Raw genomic sequence first — 21,426 nt, forward strand, 5'->3', positions numbered from 1 at the left:
ATTGTTGCATGGTAAAAGGAGGTAGTGAATGCAACCATAGTCTCTTCACAGTGTCAACAAATGCCTTACAGGTAAAATATCTGAATTACAGACAGTCCTACATTCCTCAACTGCAAGTGTTTTGTACAGAATTGTTTGGTAGGTTTTTGTACCCTTCTAGCCCAAATAGATGCCTAACAAGGTGCTTTCATCCATCTTACTTCTGATCTTTGAGAGGGTAGCTAAGACACAATGCAATTGCTTGAACATATTTTTCAGGGATGGAAAGGAGAATCTTCAATCTATTTGGTAATTGCTATGGTAAGTAATTGAGTTTGAAATCCTGAATCGCTTGTTCAATCTTGGTTTACTAGTTTCTGAACCAAGTAATTTCCTGCCCCTACCACTAGTCAAGCATCTACTATTAGAAAGTTACATTAGCTTTTAAAGCACCAAAATAAAATGGATGAATTAAATTATATTCCCATTATAGTTATGTTTCTTAATCAACATGATTTCATATATTTTTATCCATCGCAATGTTATAATAACTCCATATGGTATGGTGAGTATAATTGTTTTGCAATAGGGGTACAATCTGAGTCTAACTTGTTTTTACACCAAATTTTCAGTATATCTGGATGTGCCTGGTGCACTGCTTCACATTTATCTGATGGAAGAAATGCCTCACTTTTATCTGATGGAAGAAAATGTCTCCTGGGAAAGAAGTCTTTGAAAATAAAAAGCAAATATGCACAAGTGTATTTCAAGGACAAAGAACCAGGACCAAATGGGGTGTTATGTTTACAGTAGTATTGAATTTATGTCTTAGATTTTCCTGCAAGTCAGATTCTATGAAACTATGTCTGTGTCTTAGGGTAAGAGAGCTACAGTTAAAGTTCTTCTTTATTAAAGTCCCCATGAGATTTTTGAGGTCACAGGATGTCAGAAATATTGGCTCAGTCACACTGGCAGTGGGGTAAGCCAGTGAAGACAATACTTTCTGCTGCGGTTCCAACAAGGCAGGTGCCATTAACTAGTTTTTGCAAAGTTGATTCTTGCTTATAGTACACCACATTCTTATTTGTTTCCAAATTTGTTTTTCATTGTGAATTTATCTGAAGAGGGATTTATTTCTTCCTGAATGACTCCCATGTGGGTGGCTTAGGTGTGAGATTAAAATTTTTTTCATACCAGTATAGTTTTCTTTTTGTTTTTGCCAAATTATCTAGACTGGTTATAGTCAGTCCCAGTAATTTTTACTTTAATTTCTCAATTTGTATATTCCTGCCAAACAAGAATAATACAAATTTGAAGCACAAATCCACTCCAAGTGCAGCACTTAATTTGGAAACCTCTGGGCTTTTTTTCTCATTTGGTTTAACCTGGAGTCCCCAGATTAGAGGCTTTCATGTTCTAGGCCAGTAGGTGAAGTTTTTCTGATACCTTTTTACATTGAAGACCTTGGCTGTAATAGAAACCAGCTCTAAACGGTGAAGTTCTCCTCCTTTTTCTTAGCTAGTCATATTAGTACATGAGCCTTGTATTTTGTCTGGAACTAGCAAGGGATCCCCAGTCTAACCACAGGACAGCTGTAGTGTTTTTCTGGAGCTGTTTTATCAGCGTTTACTTCATTAGTGGTATCTGGGCATTTCCCTTTATTTAGCAAATACAGATATGCTTTGAATTCTTGTGGCTTTGCTGTGGTCATATGTTATGCAAGTTACGTTATGTATGTAACAAGAGGTTTTCTTTTTTAGCTGGTCCTGCACTTTCGGGAAAAAAACTCTATTTTCCCTTTCCCTTCCCTTCTCCATTTACAGTTTAACAGTTTAACAGTAGCTATTTTTAGAGTATCACACCCTCAAACATTCTTATTATTTTTTGGATAAAGACCAAATCATTAATGAGAAACTACAAAGCTCAGCCACATCTTGCCCTTAACTTACTTCTTCAGATTCATCTTGAGGATTCAATTATGTCAATCCAATATGGTCCTTATAAGCAAGAAACAAAGGAAACTGGACATGGAAGGAGAAAGCCACGGGCAAAAGGCAGGAGTCAGTGGAACCTGGAGGAGAAAGGAGAAGATGCTGCCATGTGCATTACCATGTGAAACAAAAGGAAAGGACCAAAGATCGCAGGCAGCCAGCTGCAGAATGCCACAGCCTTTGGGGAGAAAGCATCCTCTTGCTTATGCCTCAATTTGGATTTCTCCTAGCCTCAAAACTGTAAGCCTATGAAGTCCCATTGTTTAAGCCAACCCATTGTATGGAATCTGTTTTAGCAGCTGGGAAACTAAAACACCTAGTATTATACTTTTACTTGCTTTCAGTTGCTGTCCAATGCCATGCTATCTGTAGCATGGAAATTGCATGTGTTATTCCTGTTGTCAGATAGCACTGAAATCTATTCTCCTTCCACTGCCAGCATCTATTACACAGCTTTCATAGCACTGATACTCTCTTTCAAAAACAAAAAGACAAAAACACAGAAAGAAACAAAACTTGATTACTTTACTTAATAGGTAAAGTAAAAATAATCAAGATTTTCCTCAATATAACTTCCCTCACTTATTGCCCAAGCTTCCCAGAGACAAAACTTCACCTCAGAAGGAGGATTCATTCAGTGTCCATGAACTGAATATTAGTTGTTTTTGCCTCTCCAGGAATCCTTTCCTTTTTTTTTTTTTATGATAAATCAACCCTCTTTTTAGTGCAGATCCTATTTAATGTGGTTCACATGTGTCTCTCATCACTCATAAAATGTGTGATAAACTTATTATCTAGTCCAGGTCTGAAAGTTGTATCACTTTGGCCACAATAATTATTTCAGTGACTGTGGTAGGCAGTCTGTAAGATGGTCCCCAGTGATCCCCATTTCCTGGTATTAATAGCCTTGGATCATTCTCTGCCCTTCAGTGTGAGTTTTACTTATTGACTAAGTTCAGATGAATGGATATCATTAAAGCTTAGGCAACGGGATATCCCTTCCAAGATTGGGTTACAAAAGGACTGTGGCTTCTGTCCTTTTATCTCTTGCTCTCTCACCCATCTCTGTCTCTATCATCTCTATATCTCTGTCTCTCTCAGAGCCCTCACTCTGGAGGAAGAAAGCAACCAAGAGAGTAATCCTATGGAGGAGCCCGTGCAGCAAGAACTAAAGTTGCTGGCTGACAGTAATCAAGGACCAATGACTGCAGCCCCTTGTTGACCCTTTGATAGAAGTTTTATGAGAGGCCTGAAATAGTCACCTGGGTAAGGTGTATACCTTGATTCCAGAAACACAGAAACTGAGAAAATAAATATTTGTTGTTTTATGTGACATAATTTTGGGGTAATTTCTAATGCAGCAATTGGTAACTAACATGTGATTTCAAGAAGGTTCATCTATCTTTTGCAAGTTTTTATATACAGACACTAGGAAGGAGTCTGGAAGGGAATGCTAGGCCTGAAACTGACAATAGCCATTTTTCTTGCTGTTTAGAAAAAGCCTATCTGCAAATGAAATAAGCATGTAGAAAAAATGAGAGCTCAAAAATGGAAATTAGACAGAACCCATTTGCTCACAAACCGTGAGGATTGGCAAGTCTGAATTCTGTAGGGCAGTCTGCAAGTAGGAAACTCTGATGAAGGTTTTGATGAATTCCCCAGGAGCAGCTGGATGGCTGAAATAGAGAAAGGTTTTTCTTTCTGACTGCAGAAATCATCAGTTTTTCCTTTAAGGCCTTCAACTGATTGAATGAGACATCTCTCATTGCCAAAGGCAGTCTCCTTTGTTGATTGTCCATGTAATCAGCCATCGAGGCAATCAACTGACTAATGATTTAAATTCATGAAATACCATCACAGTAACAATGAGGCCACTGCTTGCTTGACCAAACGACTGGAAACCATGAGATAGCCAATGTAGTATAGGAACTTAATCATCACAACATCCAAAAGAAAGATGCTTATATTTGTTCTTTTTTTTTTTTCAGGGAAATAATTATTCTTCTATATGGACTTCTTAACCTTTTTCACTAGAAACTTAAAGTCATTGTAACCTTGAAGTCACTAATGCCTATCAGATACAGATATTGTTTAATTTGGGGGATATGTTTTATGTATATCACTATTAAATTTCCTTTCCAATTTATAGAACATCAATATAATTAGGGATGTTTTTCACCAGACATCTCTCTGAAGGGCATTCAAAAACCCTAGCTAGTCAGGAATATATCTTTATATGAGTACATTACAAATGAAGCTAGGATATTTTGCTTTTATACAAGCCTTATTAAAAATGAATACTCATTTAAGAGCTCGGTAAATACAACATTTTCCCTGAAATAAAATAAACATGTTTTACTGCATGTGATAAGGACATAGAAGCAATAAATAGATCATTTCATTTCATATTTAATATTTTAAATGTTAAATATGTGTGCAATCTTAACAGTGGTAGAAAGCAATACAGCTCAATGATTCCCCAAATAGAAAATCTTGCTACAGACAGTCTGTGCAAACAGGCATGTGGCTAAAATGTCATGAAACCTACTCATCCTCACAAAAACATGTCCCAGTGGGAAATGGAAAAATAAAAAGGACAAGTAGGGAATCTGACCATTTTTAATCCCCCAAATCTTCATGGTTTCCCTCATTCCTACATCCATTCAAAATAATATTGTAACCTAACAAACATAACTGCTACAGCCAAGGACACAGGTTCTCCTTTACCCCCAACATAGTTGGAGGGCTTTCTTCCCTGAAGGAGCAGCATGTCAATGTTTCTCATCCTGACCCACCTCCCTGTTGCTGAGGCTAAGTCCTGGGTGAGTGCAGTTAAATGATGAGGGCTACCTTCTTCCCAACTACAACTCATGGAATGGAAGTTCTACCGTGGGTGTGGCATGCTGGTACCCCAAAAGCCCTTGCCCTGACTTGTTAGATTGGTGGATCCATGCCAAGAGAGTCAAGCCAAGAGAACCTCAACTGCTGCCTACCCCCTACCAAGAGCATAGGTGTCAATCAGAGAAGCTTTCTATTGACCTCACCCCCAGTTCCAGAGCCATGGCTCAGTGATTTTGCTGGGGGGAGAAGCAGGCCTAAAAAAAATAGCTCCTAATCACTTCCCAAAGGAACTGATTTCATTTTCACAGAAACATGGAGAAATTTAAGCCTAGGTACTCTTCAGAACAGTGGAGGCTGTAGTAAAAAGCTATTGGGAGGACATCTGGGTATCTACTGAAGATACAGCCTAGACTGCTGGTCAGCTACCTTGCAGAAGAAAACTAGGGAATAAGAAAGCTGGGTGAAGCCCTCCTGGAGTTAGAACAAATATCAAACCCTGAGCTCAAAATTATTCCTTAATGAAATAAAACTTCAGTGGCTGAGAGATTTCAAATGAAGTCAAGAGGTCACTCTGGTGGACATTCTTGCACACTATATAGATAACATTTTTTAGGTTTTAATATATTGGAATAGCTAGAAGTAAATATCTGAAACTACCAAACTCCAACCCAGTAACCTTGATTCTTGAAGACAATTGTATAACAATGTAACTTACAAGGGGTGACAGTGCAATTGTGAAAACCCTGTGGATTGCACTCCCTTTATCCAGTGTATGGAGGGATGAGTAGAAAAATGGGGACAAAACCTGAATGGGGAATGGGGTGGGATGGGGGGGTGATTTGGGTGTTCTTTTTTTTTATTATTAAATTCAGTTTTATTGAAATACATTCACTCACCATACAATCATCCATGGTATACAATCAACTGTCCACAGTATGATAACATAGTTATGCGTTCATCACCACAATCTATCTCTGAACATTTTCCTTACATCAGAAAGAACAAGAACAAGAATAAAAAATAAAAGTGAAAAAAAAGAACACCCAAAGCAACCCATCCCCCCCACTTATTATTCATTTACTTTTCTGTCCCCATTTTTCTACTCATCTGCCCATACGCTGGATAAAGGGACTGTGAGCCACAAGGTTTTCTACAATCACACAGTCACACCATATAAGCTATATGGTTATACTCTCATCTTCAAGAAGCAAGGCTTGCAAGGTTATACCCTCATCTTCAAGAAACAAGGGTTGCAATTCAACAATTTCAAGTATTTCCTTCTAGCTATTTTAATAAACTAAGAACTAAAAAGGGATATCTATATGATGCATAAGAGAAACCTCCAGAATGACCTCTTGACTCCATTTGAAATCTCTCAGCCACTGAAACTTTACTTTGTTTCATTTCTCTTCCCCCTTTTGGTCATGAAGGCTTTCTCAATCCCATAATGCCAGGTCCAGACTCATCCCTGGGAGTCAGGTCCCACGTTGCCAGGGAGATTTATGCCCCAGGAGTCATGTCACACGTAGTGGGGAGGGTAGCAAGTTCATCTGCCAAATTGGCTTAGAGAGAGAGGCCACATCTGAGTAACAAAAGAGGTTTTCTGGGGGTGAATCTGAGGCACAATTATAAGTAGGCTTAGCCTCTCCTTTGCAGTAACAGTCTTCATAAGGGCAAGCCCCAAGATCAAGGACTCAGCCTAGTAAATTGGTAGTCCCCTGTGTTTGCAAAAATTTAACGAATTCTCAGGTGGGTAAATCTATTATTTACACATTTTTCTCCAGTCCCTCAAGGGGACTTTCCAAATACTTTTTTATCCTCTGCCCAAATTACACTGGGATGTACTGGGGCTTCACACCAACTTGTACAAACAAAACAGATCTCACTCCCTATTCAAGTCTCCATGTAATTATGGTGTTTGAATAAATGTCCACACAAGTTAAATTATATAGCATCCAACAGAAAATATTTTCCACCAAATAAATATCTCTATCTTTTGTCTCACACAGAAGTTGAATTTTAAAGATGGTTCTTTGTAAAGATCAATAAAATTGGCAAACCTTTAGCTAGACTGACAAAGAAAATAAGAGAGATTAAAAAATCTGACTAAAATCAGAAATGAAAGGGTGAACATTACTGTCAACTTCAAAGAAATAAAATGGATTATAAAGGGATACTATGAACAACTCTGCATCAACAAATTAGATAACGTATATGAAACGGACAAACTCCTAGAAACATTCAAACAATCTACACTGACTTAAGAAGAAACAGAAGACCTCAACAGACCAACAACAAGAAAAGAGACTGAATCAGTCATCAAAAAACCTCCCAACAAAGAAAAGCCCAGGACCAGAAGGCATCTCTGGTGAATTTTACCAAACATTCCAACAAGATTAACACCAATCCTGCTCAAAGTCTTCCAAAAAACTGAAGATGATGGAATACTTCCCAAATCACTCTGGGTCTATCATCACCCTAATACCAAAGCCAGATAAATACATCACAAGAAAAAAAATTACAGATTAATATGCAAAATTACTCAACAAAACACTATCTAGCTGAAAACAATAGCACATTCAAGGTTTATACTCTATGATCATTTGGGATTTATCCCAGGAAGGCAAGTGTGTTTCAGCATAAGAAAATCAATCAATGTAATACACTGCATTAATAAAATGAAAGAAAAGAACATAATTTGAATCAATGCAGAAGTCATTTGACAAAGATTTTGCAACTAATATATGTGCTAAAAAAGTTTCACAAAACATTTAAAATGCTTATTAGAGAATTTTCATTTAGTTCACCCAAAATTGATTTTTTTATGACTATTCTGAAAATACTTCAGAGGGCTCTAATATAGAGTCCCATGTACAAACACAAACATTTGATTTTCAGAATATATTTAAACATCATCACTGTGGATTTTATTATTTCAAATATCTAACTACATTCCAACTCCATACATTATTAGTGAGAATATAAAATGGTGCAGCCACTTTGAAAATAGTCAGTTTCTTCAAATTTAAAACTTAAATTCACCATATAAGCCAGCAACTCTACTCAAAAGTATTCAAAACTAGATGAAAGCATATGTCAACAGGAAGACTTGTATGAGAATGTTCATAGCAGCATTATTCATAGCAAAAAGCAGAAACAACCCAAATGCCAATCATATGGTGAAAAGAAAAACAAAACATGATATATCTATACAATATAATACTATTTGTGAAAAAAGTACTGATGTATGCTACAAAATGGATAAACTTGAACAATATTATGTTAAATCAAAGAATCCAGAGAGAAATGCTCACATATTGTTTGCTTCCATTTATACGAAATGTTCAGAAAAGGCAAATCTCTGGAGTTGTAAAGTAGGTTAGTGTGTGCCTGAAGCTGGGGAAAAGAATTGGCAGTGACTGAAAAAGGAGGCAAGAGGTTACTTTCTGGGATGATAGAAATGTTATAAAATTTTATTGTGGTGATATTTGCACAACTTAGTAATTTTGTTAAAATTCATTGAGTTATATACATAAAATACATGAATTTTATGATGTGTAAATTATATCTAGTAAAGTGATTAAAAAATCAGGGCAAAGAAGGTGAACTACCTGTGGCACATAACCATTGATTTGGCTTTGAACAAGGTTTAACCAAGATCAAATGCCACTAGCATGAAAGAGAGAGAAATTTGTTGGAATTATAAGACAACTTTCAAAAACCATATTTTCTGAATGTTATTTACTTCACGAACAAATTTATAAAGTTCTTCTTTTGAGTATAGAATGATGTTGAACAGCAAAGTAAATACAGAGATGGAATTAAAGCAGATGGAGAAAGAGAAAATATAATGGGTAAACAGGCAAATGGAAGTAATCTGTAGCAAATGGAGAGAAACGGAAAGAAAACTCAGGGGGGAAAATCAATAACATATCAAATGTGTACAAACTACAGAAAAAGTCTGAATTTATTGTCTTATAAACTGCGTTGCAACACACTTTCAAAGGCCTGGTGGTGAAAAACATATTAAGCAAGTGTGATCTAGCTGTATTATCACCAGAGTAGAAAAACAGATACCTGAGCAAATCTTGAAACAAGTGAGAATAAAAAATTGGTCAAGAGAATGAGGTCTTGTCCATCTTATAAATAAGAGATACTGATATTTCTCTCCACCAACAACTAAAAATTAAAATAATTATATTATTAAATGCAACTGACAAAGTTAATTCCATATTTGAAAGAATGGTTTCCCTCTTTGAAGAGTGTTATGGTAGTAGACAGTAAGATGAATTTAGAAAACAGTTTAAATTAACTGTAATGTTATAGACATTTCATGAGTTTTTTAAAAAAATTAATTCTGAATATGATCTAGCTCATGAGCAATTTTATTAACCATCTGTAAATTTTGCTATATTTCACCCTAGAGAATATATGATTTAAAGAGTAAAAAAAAAAAAAAAAAAAAAAGAGATTGTTGAACTGTTCTTTTGTATTTTCTAATGCTACAATATTAGTCAAATTAAAAAAATCCCTGCCATTGCAATAATGAAATAACTCTATTCAAGAGAGAGCATTGCTGAACAATGATATTCTATAAATAGTGATCTTTCCAAATGTGGTGAGATTATTTAAACTTGCAATTCTTTTGGAAGGAAATAATACTCCTGTTTATCAAACTTTATATAGGTCACAGATTAGTCTTTTTTTTATCCTCTGGATCATCATCAAATCATGATTTTTCAGGCCACAGATTCAAGAATATCTTCATGGGTAATTTGGAGATGTTTGAATTACACTGAATGCATTTGCCTTGTTCATAAGCATTACTCTGCATTGGCGTTGGTTGAACAATTGCACTTTGAGTGGTGAGGCAATTGGCTGGAAACCTAGAGTTCCTCATATTATAAAATGCAAAATATTATTAAACCATCATCTACAAGCTCCTGGAAAGCAGAACATGTGCCTGTGAAGCATGTGGTTCTAGGAAAGTGGTAGGAAAAAGTAATAGTGTTAAGAGTTTTGGACCCTATTGAAGGCCTTTCTCAAGGCACTGCAGTGAAGATTAATGGGGCTATAGAGAGATAGAGGGCAAGAACCTCCCCCCAAAAGAAAATGGTTTTAACACTCACCTACTTACTCTACCACATACTCTCTCTATTCCACAATTATTCAAATTATTCTGTTTTCCCTGACAACATAACATGTGGTTACTGAAAACATCAGACAGACACCAGGACCTGGTATACATTAGATCCTTAGCTAGAGAGCAAGAACTTTGCATTTATCTTTTTCTCTAATGTTTCCAAGCACCAAGAAGAGTGCCCAGCACATAATAGGCAATCAAAAAGTATATCTGCTGAATGAATTTGAATCAGCAATTTCCTCAGACAGGTTAATGAGGAGAAATAAAACTTTAAATTTCTATTTTGGTAGTCTCATGTACCCACAAATCTCACAGGGGAAAGAGAGATTATAAAAAATAAGTCCCATAAATGAAAAAGATTCATGCGTGTTTAGAGTCACATATACATCTGGTTTCATATATGACTGAAGTCACTAGTGTGAAAAGTCATGCCACTGACCTTTAGCCAAGGATGATTAGGAACACACCTGTAGTCAAAGTTGCATTTATTGGTCATGGCAATAAGGAAGACAACCACTATGGGGAAACAAGAGGCATCTCAGTGAGGGCATTGGGAGGAATTTGGTATAAAATTTGAGCTTCTGTTAGGTTATTTATGGGAGGGGTCAAGAAAATAGTGCTTTGCTGTGGCCTGTGTGTTGACAGACAGCAAGGGCAGTTCTGTGATTGGCTGTCATAATGTGTGTTAGGTGGAAGTGGGGAGAAACAGAGCAGGTTGACAGCTACAATGGACAAAGAAGCATTAGTAACTTGTGTCAGCAAGAAAAGAGGGAAGTTTGATAATTTTTGTAGTTTGGATGGAATTCTTATTTTTGTTTATGCTCAAACATAAATAGAGTGATCTTTTTTTATTTTTTTATTTTTTGCCTCACTCCATCATCATTTAGAGTTACTTTATCTGATGTTAGTGATCTCTGAAACTGTTTATGTTCAACAGGAGAAAAACAAAGCCTAAATTTTATAGCCAGGCCTATACGCACCTGATAGATATCCAAGGACTTCTTTTTCATTTTTCAGTCACATGTTTGCAAATTAGTAATGACTATTGGTTAATTAAATCAACAAATTCAAAAATCCTAAATTTATCATCATTTTCAAGTAAAGCAGGAAACTATTTGCTGTGGTTGGGAAAGGAGTTAGGGATTTTAATACACATAAGCATCCCTGCCTTCCTTTTCCTTACATTTCAAAATATTGCTTCAAAATTCAAAAACAATGACTAGCAGATGTGGAGTCTTATGCATGAAGATAGATATGTTTAAAATAAGCAAGGTAAAATCCCATTAAAATCCCAATACATATACAGCACAGTTTTCAAATCAATGGTCTATTTCATAATGAATCAGTGTCAAAAATGAAGAGATAATACCCTAGTGACTTTTTGAAGAATGAGTCAATTCTTCCTGTGAATTACATTTTGATTTTAAATGAGAATTGGTGACTTGGAGAATATTTTAAAATGTAACACAAATTTGACCCATGAAGGCTTAGAATGAGATTCAAAATCAGATCAAGGTCTATGAATGAAAATTTCCCTGTGTATCTTAACACCACAAATGTAATTTGGTCTCTAAAACTATGTGTAGATAAAATAGAGATAAGCCTCCCTGCCAATTATACTTTGATAACACATACTACATTATTGCATCTGGGTTTTGTAGTTTCTTCTCACAGAGGACTCCTAATGCCTTAGGAGCAATTTTTTGCAGGAAGTTAGAATCAGTTTGAGTGATAATCATTATGAAAGAATGAAGTCTAAAACTGAATAGCAAAACATGAAGTTATAGAGTGTTGTGACCCCTGACCCCTTTTCTTCTAAACAGCAAACAAAAATAAAGTATCCTCTTTTTTTTCTTGCCTGAAAAATAGATTAATTCTCTTTCTTGAAATTTATCAAATTTTATTATGGTAAAATCTGTATGTTTTTCACATTTTTTTATAGAACTACAAGAGATTGTTTGACCCTATACATATTTATGTATTTGACATTTGGTAATTTTTCTTGAACTACTGAGGGAAAAACACAGTAGTAAATCATACAGCACTGAGAACTTTATAGTACATTTAAATGTTGGGCTTTTATTTGACTATTGAATTTTAATAGGCATGTAGCTATCACAAGGCAATAATTAAAATTCTTTAAATAATATATATACTTTTTAAAATGTTTTGTTCTTAATTTTTGGTATGTCATGAGTCAAGATTATGTTCAATTTGTTGGGAGACATTCAAGGAATGTGTCAAATCTAAAACTTTCTCTCAAAAAGCTGATTATTTCTGGAAATGTAATACCTTGATTAAGATCTACAAGTATCTAGTAGATATAAAAACAGATAGGTATAGCTAAAAAGAGAATTTGTGAGCTGGAAGATAGAGCAGGAGAAACTACTCAGACTGAAGCATAGATAAAAAACTGAAAATATATTATAAAAGATTTAATTTGTATAATTAGAATCCCAGAAATAGTAAATAGATTTAAACAGAAGCAATATTTGAAGGGATAATGCTTGAGCGTTCTTTTGTTTTTTAGTTGTTTTTTTTTTTTTAATTTTGGTTGTTCTTTTGTTTCTTTGTTTAATTTATTTCCTTGTTAAGATAACTCCTTGAACAATATTTTAAGAAACAATGGTATTATTAATATCATGCTCCTATAGGATAAAGCAAAAAGTGCTTTTTTTTTCCCAAAGCATTTGAGTTACTCATTTTAAATGAAAGCAGATATCCGAGATTGCTACCACTATTAAAAGTCAATACCACATAAAGTAATAAGAAAAGTGAAAAGGAAAGAGAAGCAAATGTATTTAAGGATTTTTAAGACTTTAGCTTCAGAAATTATTTAGAAGGTGCAACCTCTAGGTACTACCCACAAAAGCATGGAGGTGTCCATAAGATTGTCACCATCAAATTATCAAAATTACCATTTAATCACTCTTAACAGTTGATGGCTCACACAGCTTATGCTCAAGGTGTTCAGATCTGGGCTGTAACTCTGGATTTACCTTTCCAGATTTTGGTGTGGTATTTTGCTCTGTCACCTCCATTCTTGGATGGGTACAAGAAAATCTTGATTTTCTGTTTGTTCATCTTTTTCTTTCCTTCTTTAAGGACAAAGTGACAATTAACAAATCTCAGAATTGAAACCTGAAGTCCCATTTTTTTTTCTTCACATGTATGTATGAAGATAATTACTATAATCTTAATCATAGCTCTTTAGGCCATGATAGTCTTCTCTTGCTATTCTTTGGATTACATTTTGTTTTTTGTTTTTTTAAATCTGGATGAATTCCTCAATTTTTCAGACCACCCCTGACATCATTTCTTGTTTTCCAGCAATATTAGAATTACTATTATTGTCATTATTATTGGCATGTGAAGGGATTTGGGATAGGAGGGCAGGTAGACTGGTAAATGTAGTTTACCAACTTTAATCCAGTCTCCCAATGTATTTTCACTCACAGTATGAGGGCTTAAACTGGTTTTTTCAACTCATACACCAATTCCAATTGAATGCTGATATCTAGCACAAGCACTGGTGTGAGAAAAATGTGGACACTAAGAGAGATCTAAGGATAGATAGTAATGTAATTGGTGAATTTCTAGGAAGCAGAACTATATATATAGTTATAGTCATATAGTTATATATAACTATACAGTATACACAACAAACACAATTATATATCATTAATAATTTAAATTTTCAAATAAATTTTATTCCTCAATATATCGAATCATTTAAAAAGTTTTAATAGAATTAGTAGTTACCAATTGGAGGTTCATTGAACTGATTCTAAATTATATCACTTTTACAATGTGTCCCAGTGAAGGTCCAACACAAGAAAAGGATCCAGTCAGAGTCCTATCAAGTAATCCTTGATTACAATGGAAAACACCATATAAATGAGTTTATAATTGATATCCCAAGGGATGGTAAAAATATTGGATTGCTTGTTGGAATTAAAAGATTTTCTTTGCGTGCTTACTGTATTCTACTTCGACATGCCATATGAAACAAGAGTGATATGAAAATTTACAGCAAATACTAGGTTTGCAGACCTGATCCACTTCTCAATGACAGTCTCAGTTTAGGAATATTTAGTAACAGTCTCAGTTTAGGAATATTTAGTAACATATCCAAATTGAAATTCTTAATGATAAAATTAATCCTCACCACTTATTATATTATCTGAAGATATTACTGGAATTGTTTCAAATCTCACAATACGTGAATGGACCTAATAGAAACTCCATTTTAATTGTTTCTCATCATTTTATTCTTCTACCCACCATAACGTCACGGCGCTCTTCGGCGTATTCCTGCAGTTTAGGAGCTATCACAGCACCACTGTTAACAAGAACAAATCTTTAACAAGAAAACCTACTCTCTGAATATACATTTTTGTTAACAGGCCTACCTGAAAGCTAATCATCATTAGTGTGGTAATTTTATTTTGGAACCCCCTAACCTCCTGCTGAGCTACTTATTAGCAATTTCAAATCATTACAAGTTGTTGCAGGAGAACCAGAATTATTATAGACCAGCTCTCAAAGAAATTTAAAGAAATCACTGGAAGGTATCCTTCAGTAAGAATAGACAGAAAAACTCTTAGTAGAAGCCAGAGGGTAAATAATGATGGACACATCACCATGGGAAAAGGAAATAACACTTTACAGGTAATACTTTGAATAGCTCTTACTTTTAAAGGATGCTGTCTCTCTAAAGCATATATATTTGTTTCTTTTCCTTTACTCATTAACTCCAATAATTTAATATAAATTTACAAAAAGCTTCCTCTTTTAATAAATTTACATATATGAATTCATTTGCCTTTCTCAGAACTCAATGGCATAGGTAATAATATTATCAATTATCAATTTTTAAGATCATGCAACTGAAGTGCACAGTGCTTAAATAATATGGACACAGTTATGCAACTGAGTGACAGAACCTGTATTCATAATAGGTAACATGCTTTCAGAAACTGCTCTTACAAACTAGGCTAAACTGCAATATAATTTCAGGTTAGCTATCTTGATTGATCTGTATCTTCTTCTAGTTAATTTTAGTTGTTATTTTAATACATTTATGAAAGTATATATGTGCATTTTTGAAAGTCAAAACTTTAAAATTAAATACCAAAACAGCTTAAAATGAAAAGTATCAATTTTTTGATACTCACCCTCTCTGATACCCAATTCTACTCGGCAGAATACTCTATAGTTCTTTAAATGTATAGTAAATGTATAGTCTGGTACATGTTTCTTTGACTATTTTTTTGGTTTATGAATGTTAGACATTACCCATGGACAAAGTGGGAGAGTGTGGATTTAGTTCATAGACATATTCCCCCCCTCCATGACTTCCCTTTCCACTCCATCCAAAATATTACTATTTTTATTTCTTCTCTTTGACAAGGAATTAGAACATCTATTTTTATTCTAATAATAATGAATTAAATTTCTTAGTTCTGCATTTTGTAAGTTGAGGACAGTAATGATTCTAACTCTCATGCAATACTTCAACTTCCTCAATATATCATAGACACTAACCCCTTTTTGTTCTGTGTATAGCTTAGCTATTGAAACTAAACAAAAATTTTGAATTATCATGAATAAGAATTTGTATTGCAATGGAAATGATGTATGATGCTCTTTTTTTTCCTTGTTTAATTTTTGCTGATCCTTAACTTTCCAAACTTCTGCCTCCCTTTCTTGTGTTATTTCTATTTGGCCTATCTTTAAAATATTCCAAATATATGTCATCATATTACCTTCTCTCTACAGATCTTTCTTTTACTTAGAGCATTTCCCATCCCACAAACTCTACTCCACCCACAACCAGTACTGTTCTAAATTGGTTACACTTCAGCCTTTACAGAGCATCATCCTGTGACTTCCCTCTACAACTTTCCTGAGTTAGATCCACAGCATCTTATGTCTTCTACTTTGTAAACTTAATCCTTTCCTTTACTAGAGTCCATCTTCAAGTAATTTGTTTAGAAAGGATTTGTGAGAAAATAACTCATCCATCATTACCTGAAAAATATCTTCATTTTGCCTTCATAATTATTTGATATTTGGTGTGTTGATAGAAATCTTTATTTAAAGTAATTTCCTCCAGAAATGTGATAGCAGAGCAGGGTTCTGAAATGGCTGAGTAAGGTATTTGGCAAGTCCTTTTCCCAAATAGCAATGAAAAAATTGGACAAAAGTCACCAAAACAACCATTTAGGATTCTGGAAATTTACTAAAAGCATAGCATTTATTCAAGAAAATCTACTGAACCTCAGTAAGAACAGTGGGAGTCTGTGGGGACAAGAAATACAACTTGTGCCAGTGATTTATTGAACGGGATGCTAAGTAGGCCTACTCCTAATTCAGCTTCTTTATTTCCTCATCCATATATTCCACCATTGAGAGTTATAGCAGAACATAGTGGTCTGTGACACAGGATGAAAACCCTCCCATCTTCACAGGGTATCACTCAAAGCTGTCCTCTCAGCTGCATCTTCAGAGGACATCCATTTGGTCTATCAACCTGACATGAACATTCTTTATGTCCTCAGATCAAGGTACTAAATAAGGACCTACAGACAGGAAGTACAAAACCGCACAAGAAATATGTGTAGGTACCATTTAACATGAATTGCTGAACCATTCAGTATAGAATAGGTCCAATATAATGAACTTGCTTCCAAGTTACCAGTTGGTTTCCTCAAGGAAAGGTGCCCATCCATATGTAAGTCTTGGATTGGGGTCTGTCCAGTCCTTGGTTAATGGAAGTCCATCCATAGTCTCCATGCCTACTGCCTTCAGCTGCTCACAGGGCCAGTACTGAGGTGGATTATGACAGAGACTAGCTTAAATCAACTGGGTCTTTAGTGTCTTTTCATGGTGACTATTTTTTTTTAATTCAGTTTTATTGAGATATACTCACATATCATACAATCATCCATGGTGTACAATCAACTATTCACAGTGCCATCAAATAGTTGTGCATTCATCACCCCAATCTATTTTTTGAACATTTTCCTTATACCAGAAAAAGTAAAAATAATAATAAAAAACAAAAGTAAAGAAGAACACCCAAATCATTCCCCCCCAATCCTATTTTTCATTTAGTTTTTGTCCTCATTTTTCTACTCATCCATCCATACACTGGATAAAGGGAGTGTGATCCACAAGGCTTTCACAATCACACTGTCACCGCTTGTAAGCTACATTGTTATACAATCGTCTTCAATAGTCAAGGCTACCAGGTTGCAGTTTAATAGTTTCAGGTATTTACTTCCAGCTATTCCAATACCTTAAAACCTAAAATGGGTTATCTATATAGTGCATAAGAGTGCCCACCAGAGTGATCACTGGGCTCCATTTGGAATCTCTCAGCCACTGAAACTTTATTTTGTTTCATTTCGCATCCCTCTTTTGGTCAAGAAGATGTTCTCAATCCCATGATGCTGGGTCCAGATTCATCATTGGGAATCATATCCTGCATTGCCAGGGAGATTTACACTCCTCGGACTCAGGTCCCACGTAGAGGGGAGAGCAGTGAGTTCACATGGTGTCTAATTTTTGAAGGGTATTAATATTCAATAGAAGAACTTTATCCTATAAATCAGCTTTCTTCAACAGATTTATCCACATGCCATTTTCCTAATTCTTCTTGTCTCTGATTTTTAAATCTTTGCCAATTTAGAACCATAACCAACCCGCCAAGTCAATCACCACTATCCATTAATCCATATATTGTTTTTATCTCTGACCACTTCTCTTTCTACACAAAGTGGTTACATAGGGCATTGTCTGAAACTTAACTACTAGGGAAAATTTCCCTTCCACTCTCTTTCATGGCCATCTGGTAGCAGGGTTTTAGCACAGCACCAGGGACCAGTAGCAGTAGTAGATGTCACAATGTGTCACCCAGATTTCTTCTCAAGTTTGAGGCATTCATACCTCTGTCAGGAGTGTTCGCTGCTTGCAGCCCCCATCTTAGTCCCTGGTAAGTAATTGTCCTTAGTCAAGGGACATTGCCTTGCACTAGGTTATACCCTCTCACCCGGGTCAGCATGTATTCATGGACTGGTAGATGCAGGGTTATAAAATCTGGCTTCAGTTTGGTACAAATCTAAAAGCCCACCTTTTAATCCTTGGATATGGTACTTGTCTCCACTTTTTAAGTCTTTTAACTTCTTTCCATAATATTTTGTTGTTTTCTGTAACAGACTTTGCACTTTTTAAAAAAGAAATTATACTCTATTTTTGGTACATAAATCTTTCTCCTTCAGTCTTGCAAAATCACTTACTACTTTTCATAGTTTTTTGTCTCCATTATTGTGCATCTCCACCATCTTCCAGGAAGGCTTGACCTCTAGTGTCTCTGTTATGTTTTTAACCAACCCACTGATAAGCCTTGAGTCATCTCCTCTTGATCATTTTCAGCCCATCCTTCTGCACCAAACTCATGAGGAACCTACACATGAACTGTTTGTTACGCACTCTCCCCACCCCCACTTTCTCCAGTGTTCCCTCCTCTACAGTGCTCTTTCCTAGGGAGAATAGTTATTTTGACTGCCCTGAACTGTTGTCTCTGCCACTTCAGCTGCACAGTGTCACCGTGTGTTGGGAGTTGAACCATGTCCCCACAAAACATATTCAAGTCCTGACCCCTGGTCCTGTGGGTGTGAACTCTCTTGTAAATAGAATTTTCGAAGATCCTATTAAAATGAGGTAAAATTGAATACATGTTGGCCTCTATTCAATACGACTGGAATCCTTATTATCAAAGGAAATTTGGACAGAGAAGCAAAAACAACAGGAGGAGACCGAAGGAGGCAGATTACCATGTGACCGAGGCAGAGAATGATTGTCAGCAAACTACCAGCAGAACACTACAGACTTAAGAGAAGTCATGGCCTGTTGATACCTTGATTTTGGGCTTCTAGCCTCCAAATCTGAGACAATCAATTCCAATTGTTTAAACCAACCAACCCATGGTATTTGCTACAGCAAACCTGGAAAACTAAGACATGATGTTCTACTTACACTCTCGCTTGTTGTACCAGATCAGAAAATTGTCCCCAGGAAGAGAGCCAAGGTGATTGTGGTGCCATATCATAAGTTTCCTTTCTCTTTTGGATCATAATTGTCCTGCCTGTCATGCAATTCTTGAAAATAGTTATCTCCTGGCTCATACATCATGTTCAGTTTTGTGTTTGTTTGCAGCAGTGGCCTAAGGAACTAAATATATTACAATAGCCAGCAGCATAAATTCATCCCATTATTTTTTCTAATATTTTAGACCTTCCACCTATCTTCTTTGATACCAGTTACATGTATGTTAGGCTACTTGATATTGTCCTACAAGTCATTGATTCTCTGATCATTGTTGATCCACCTATTTTCATCTATGTTTCAGTTTGGAAGGTTGAAATACACTGGTGTTCTCATCTACTATGTTGAATCTGCTCTTAAATTTATCCATTGCATTTTTTTCCCCATCCATATACGAAATTTTGGCTCAGGATTTCAATTTGCTTGTTGTTTGTTTGTTTTTAATTCTCTACTGAGAGTCTCATTCTGTTTTCTCATTATGCCCATGCTTACTTTAAATCTTTATTGTATATAATGGCTGTTTTAGAGTATATTTTGCTAATTCCAATATTTCTGTCATTCTGTGGATTCTACTGATGTTTTTTCTGCTGGTTTTTGGTCATATTTTCTTATGTATTCACATCTTTAATTAGTTAGTCAATTTGTGTTTTTGTTTGTTTTTTGCAGGCAGGAAATTGTGGATCCTATCTTGTTGAGTATCTGGGTTTTGTCTTCTTCCTTTAAATAGTGTTGAATTTATTCTGCCACACAGTTTGCTCACATATGAATCTGTTTGATTATTTTAAAGTTAGTTTTTATGCTTCCTTAGAACAGAGTAGAGTAGTTATTATGTTAATTTTGGAGTATTCCTAGTCTCTAAGACCTAGAGAGTTTTTTTCTGGGGTCTTAAATGAATGCCTAGAGTTGTTCAACAAACTATTTCCACTATGGTTCTATGGAAATACAATGTCTGCCAGCACCCTGCAATACGTAGTTCTTATTCAACTATATTCACTTTGAAAACCATTCCTTGTCAGACCTTGTATAGTCTTGATCCATGTATGTGCTACTGTATTTGGGCAACGACTTAAAGGGAGCCTGGGCATCCCTCTGCATTGCATTCTATGAAAAGCTGTCCTATTTCTGATACCCTGTATTGGAATTCCAGATATGTCAGCATCTGAGAACTCTAATTTCTCACTCCTTAGCTCCGCAAGACCACTGTGCTTTGTTTGGATTCATTCCCTTGAGATACAGTTAACAAATAATCTGCAATCAGGAAGTTTGGATCATCCTGGGGCTTACCTTATGACTTTGTCTTCTATCAGTAATCCTTACCCTGCAAAGCCTGTTGTCTAATATGTGACAACAGTTTCTCTCATTTCATTCTTGTTTATGGTAGTAGGAAAGCTAGTCTATTACAAGTTGCTCTACTATAACCCAAAGCAGAAAATTCTGATTTTTTAAAAATGAAGATATTATTCACTTGATGCCTGTACTTTAAAATGCAAAAGGAAAAGTAGTTTTGTTTTGTTGCATGTAAATATAGAGTCTTTAGATTTAAGTGATTTGCAAATTATTTTAGTGCTTACATCACCAGAAATGGTATTTAGGGGCAACAATAAAGTATAACAATACCACAAATTAAACAAAATTCTAAATTTCCATAACCTGCAAATGATTAGGGAAAAAATGATATAAGTAAAATTATATCAGACTATTTGAAAAAAATATAACCAAAGATATATGGATAGATAGATAGACAGACAGATAGATGGACAGATAGACAGACATAGATAGATGGATAGATGGATGGATGGCTGCTCTTGAAATTAAATTCTTGAAATTGCCCCTGTTTCTTAGAGCAATATGTTCATACAAACTCATTGTTTATCTGAGAAGGAAAAACAAATATCATGCATTTATATAAAGCATTTCTTCTTACTTTTATACTTGCATAGAAGTTGCCTTTCTATGAAGAAGGTACTATGAATGATTTTATCCCTTTTGCAGTGCAAAAAAAAAGTACAAAATAGTGCTTCTCTATTTCAGGTCTCAGTTAAAAGTGTCCACATAGAATTTTAGCCTCATTCTTTTACTACAGTTTCATCTTCCATACATAGTTTCTGTGTGATATGGAGTTATAATCAAAAATTATATGCTATTCTCCTCTCTGTTTCCCAACTTCAAAATGTAAGGCCTCAATTTTAATCCAAAATTATTTATTTTTTTAGTGTTCTCTATCAGTAGATATCATAAATCTATCACTTGAAACTATTTATTTCACAAGGACCTACCCCCCATTTTTCTAAGTAAATAATTACAAATGTTTTTGATATGCATATGTTATGAAACCTATTATCTGAGCTCTAAAAATAATTA

At 35.2% G+C, this 21,426-nt stretch overlaps 1 long non-coding RNA gene across 1 annotated transcript; it reads left to right on the forward strand.

The window, feature by feature from the left end:
• Positions 1-1,905: 1,905 nt before the first annotated feature.
• On the forward strand, positions 1,906-5,087 carry LOC119544710. Its single transcript, XR_005218905.1, has 3 exons — positions 1,906-2,210; positions 3,072-3,236; positions 3,959-5,087. It is a non-coding gene; the product is annotated as an uncharacterized LOC119544710 (long non-coding RNA).
• Positions 5,088-21,426: the final 16,339 nt, after the last annotated feature.

Source organism: Choloepus didactylus, chromosome 9 (assembly GCF_015220235.1).
Source record: "Choloepus didactylus isolate mChoDid1 chromosome 9, mChoDid1.pri, whole genome shotgun sequence".
In the NCBI taxonomy this organism is placed as follows: Eukaryota; Metazoa; Chordata; class Mammalia; order Pilosa; family Megalonychidae; genus Choloepus; species Choloepus didactylus.